At 54.1% G+C, this 3,439-nt stretch overlaps 1 pseudogene; it reads left to right on the top strand.

The window, feature by feature from the left end:
* LOC105510271 overlaps positions 1 to 3,439 on the top strand; it is a 26,820-nt pseudogene that overhangs the window by 9,834 nt on the left and 13,547 nt on the right.

The raw sequence follows: 3,439 nt of genomic DNA, 5'->3' as shown, positions 1-3,439 counted from the left end.
CGGCTGGAGTCTGGGGAGCTGGAGACGCAGGAGCCCAGGGGGCTGGTACGGCAGAGCGTGGAGTTGCGGAGGCAGCTGCAGGAGGAGCAGGCCTCCTACCGACGCAAGCTGCAGGCCTACCAGGAGGGCCAGCAGCGGCAGGCCCAGCTTGTACAGTGGCTGCAGGGCAAGGTCAGGGCTACCCACTCCTGCTCCTGCCCTCCCACGTGTTCACTTTGCCCTGCCCCAACCCCTGGGGCTCACCATCAGCTCCCCATCCCCAGATACTCCAGTACAAGAAGAGGTGCTCGGAGCTGGAGCAGCAGCTGCTGGAGAGATCTAGAGAGTTGGAGCAGCAGCGACTGAGGGTGGGTGCCAGGGTGGGGCAGGGACAGGCCCTGTCCTCTACCTGTCTAGCCTGATGCTTTAACCTTTCTCCCACCCAGGACAAAGAACACAGCCAGGACCTGGAGAGCGCCCTCATTCGGCTGGAGGAGGAGCAGCAGAGGTGAGCGTGCAGCAGGGAGGGCCAGGGCTGGCAGGATGGCCCCCTGGGCGAGTGCCTGCTGATCCCCTGTGCCCCATTCAAGAGTGCCAGTCTGGCCCAGGTGAATGCCATGCTCCGAGAACAGCTTGACCAGGCGGGCTTGGCCAACCAGGCTCTGAGTGACGACATACGAAAGGTGACCAGTGACTGGGCACGCAGCCGCAAGGAGCTGGAGCAGCAGGAGGCAGCATGGAGGCGTGAGGAGGAGGTGGGCATAGGGGTAGAGGGAGGCCAGCTTGACCCAAGGGGAAGGTGCACTGCAGAGGAGGGAGGATTCAGAAGCCTGGAGAGGGAGAGGGAGCACTGTCCAAGGGAGCATGTTAGCGGAAGTAAATAGCCATCATCACAATAGCTGGTCTTTATTCATGCGTAGCATGTACCATGTGCGTGGTGTGCATTGACCTTTATTCCTTGTGATAACAGCATGTGGTAGGTGCTGTCATTCTCCTGATTATAAAGAGAGGTTAAAGCCCGTTGCTGTGGCTCACCCCTGTAATCCCAGCACTTTGGAAGGCTGAGGCAGGTGGATCACCTGAGGTCAGGAGTTCGAGACCAGTCTGGCCAACATGGTGAAACCCCATCTCTACTAAAAATAGAAAAAATAGCCGGGCGTGGTGGCACACACCTGTAATCCTAGCTATTCAGGAGGCTAAGAGATCGTGCCACTGCACTGCATCCTGGGCAACAGAGCAAGACTCTGTCTCAGAATAAATAAAGACAGGTTAAGTAACCTGCCCACAGTCATGCAACTGGCAGCTGGGAGGCAAAGCCAGGTCCCGTGCATTTTTTCCCTTCCTTGCTGCCTCTTGCAGCCAAAAGAGGACTTGAAAGCCAGGTCCCTGTGCAGGAGGGAGCCATGAGGCCTGGGAGGCTGAGCGTGGCTGCTGGGACACAACTCTGTGCACAGGCCCACAGGAAGAAGGAAGACCCGCTCCCTTGAACGGTGGTGCCTCCTGGAATGGTCGGAGATGGGGGAAGCTGGGGGAGGTGGTAAACCTGCTCTCACCCCAACCCTTCCCTCGGCATGTCTTCCCTCCAGTCTTTCAACGCCTACTTCAGCAACGAGCACAGTCGCCTGCTCCTCCTCTGGAGACAGGTAGTGGGGTTCCGGCGGCTGGTCAGCGAGGTGAAGATGTTCACTGAGAGGTGAGGCCTGGCCGGGGACGGGGCAGCAGCTGAGAGCCAGCCCTCCTCTTTACATCCAACTCAACTCAGTTGAATTTCAGTTCAACTTAATGCACCTACTGTGCACAAGGGCGTGTGAGGACACAGAGGCAACTTGTAATAACCATTACCACGGTCATGGCAGTCAGCATTTATTAGATGTTTACTCTGAGCTAGACTCTTTGTATATTTCATTTCAACTAATATTCATAGCCTCCCTGTAAAGTAGGAACTGTGTTCATTCCCATTTTACACATGAGGACATTGAAGCACAGAGAGGTTGAGTGATCTTCCTGAGGTCACACAGTAGTACCTAAGTGGCTGAGTCAGAGTTTGAAGTTCCTGATTTTTCTTTTTTTGAGACGGAGTCTTGCTCTGTCAACAGGCTGGAGTGCAGTGGCACGATCTTGGATCACTGCAACCTCTTACCTCCTGGGTTCAAGGAATTCTCCTGCCTCAGCCTCCTGAGTTGCTGGGATAACGGGCATGCCGCCACTCCTGGCTAATTTTTTTTTTGTCTTTTAGTAGAGACGGGGTTTCACCATGTTGCCCAGGCTGGTCTCGAACTCCTGAGCTCAGGCAATCCGCCAGCCTCAGCCTCCCAAAGTGCTGGGATTATAGGCATAAGCCACCGCACCAGGCCGAAGTTCCTGATTTAAATCCACTAGAATATTCAGCTTTGCTACCAAGGACCTCACAGCCTCTAGGGATGAAGAGACGTAGATCCCCAAAATTCTAGACTAAGGAAGCGAGTGGTCAGTGATATGTACATGGGACAGAGGGAATGTCCTGGAGGCTCAGAAGGATGGGAGGGGTGGGGAGGTCAGAAAAACCGCTTTGTGGCGATGGAATTTGCTCAGAGCCTCAAGGAGTGGGTAGGGTTGAAGCAGAGCAGCAGGCACTCCAAGCAGAAGCAAGGCATGAGCAAAGGCAGGGAGGTGAGAGCCCATGGCAGCCAGGGGGGTTGCAATGAAGCACTGGTACAGGGAAAGGAGAGACTGCCTCAGTGGGGGAGCTTGGGCCTGCCTGATGTTTGAACAGGGGCGTCTGATCGGTGTGAGCAGTCAGCTGAACAGTAGTGTCGGGGAGGCTGTGGAGAGAGCCCCAAGGCAGGGGACCAAGGTGTTTCATTTAGTGCATTTAAAACATTTTAGTTAGTAATCTTTTCTTTTCTTTATGCCTCTGGTCTCAAGCAGTCCTCCTACCTCAGATCCTGTGCAGTTGGGACCACAGGTGCATGCCACCAGGCTTGCTGATTTTTTTATTTCTTGTAGAGTTGAGGTCTCACTTGGTTGCCCAGCCTGGTCTTGAACTCCTGAGCCCAAGTGATCCTCCTGCCTTGACTTCCTTTGGTGCTGGGATTACACTCACCTGGTTTAATAATCTTTTCTTAATATCATCAAATAGCCAGTGTCTAGATTTTCCATATGTCTCATCAATGTCACAGATAGGCCAGGTGCAGTGGCTCACGCCTGTAATCTCAGTACTTTGGGAGGCCAAGGCAGGCGGATCACCTGAAGTCAGGAATTCGAGACCAGCCTGGCCAACATGGTGAAACCCCCATCTCTACTAAAAATACAAAAATTATCCAGGCGTGGTGACACATGCCTGTAGTCCCAGCTACTGGGGAGGCTGAGGCACCAGACTCGCTTGAACCCAGGAGGCAGAGGTTTCAGTGAGCCGAGATGACACCACTGCACTCCAGCCTGGGTGACAAAGTGAAACTGTCTTAAAAAAAAAAAAAAAAAA

The sequence above is a fragment of the Colobus angolensis genome, unplaced genomic scaffold, assembly GCF_000951035.1.
Source record: "Colobus angolensis palliatus isolate OR3802 unplaced genomic scaffold, Cang.pa_1.0 Scaffold185, whole genome shotgun sequence".
Classification (NCBI taxonomy): Eukaryota; Metazoa; Chordata; class Mammalia; order Primates; family Cercopithecidae; genus Colobus; species Colobus angolensis.
The sequence above is the reverse complement of the archived record's forward strand: the minus strand, read 5'-3'. Positions and strand labels throughout refer to the sequence as shown.